The sequence below is a fragment of the Scardinius erythrophthalmus genome (assembly GCF_964197995.2).
Source record: "Scardinius erythrophthalmus genome assembly, chromosome: 3".
In the NCBI taxonomy this organism is placed as follows: Eukaryota; Metazoa; Chordata; class Actinopteri; order Cypriniformes; family Leuciscidae; genus Scardinius; species Scardinius erythrophthalmus.
The window spans coordinates 37099290-37100136 of NC_138223.1; positions in this window are offsets into that span (position 1 = coordinate 37099290).

An 847-nucleotide genomic window follows, 5' to 3' on the forward strand; every position below is an offset into this window, starting at 1 on the left:
CTGTACGGCATACACATATTACATGTTTAATCTATAGGCATGCACGTTTGAATGCGTATACGGGTGGGCGTGTAGTCTTTCTTTACAAAGTGACATTGCCAATTACTTGTCTAGTAGGGCTAATCGTTTTTTAATATGTGGTCGATTCAAAATCGATTCTCAAACGCCACAAATCGATTTTTTTCCATATTTATCAATTACCCAAAAGCCAGAATTAGTTTTCCTCCACTGTTCATAGCATACCTGCCAACCTAGAAATTATTTTTTGCGTACGGGGTGGGGGGGTTGAGGACGACTGCGACGTTAAAACTAGAACAAACAAGTTCAGTCTATGCAGCTATAACCACTTACCACATACTCCTGCATAAGATCTTTAGGGTCCTCATTAAGATAGATGCAGAGTCCTCTGATGGCAAGTTCTCGTGATGCATCAATGTCATCCTTAAAAAGAAGTCAGAGCAGAAATGGAAAAAGGTCAGCTATAGACACTACTCAACACTAACAAATAAAGCTAAATGGGTCTCATTCACTAAGAATTTTATAGAAAATTTTAATGAAATATTTCTGCCTCATCTCTAACATTTGATATCAGCCTGATCTGTTTGACATAGGGTGTTGCATTGATCTGTAAACTACAATGAGTGTCAGGATTCAAGAATCAATTGTTTCATCTCAAATAGTGTCAGTGCACAACAACCGTCACTGCAACGTGTAGACTTGACATGTTTCATGTCTACTACATGACAAGAATTCATAGTCAAAATCATAATCAGACACAGTGACTATAGTAGACAAAAACATTGCGAACCCAGCACACGAAAAAAACACCTTTAACTATCTGTTGTTC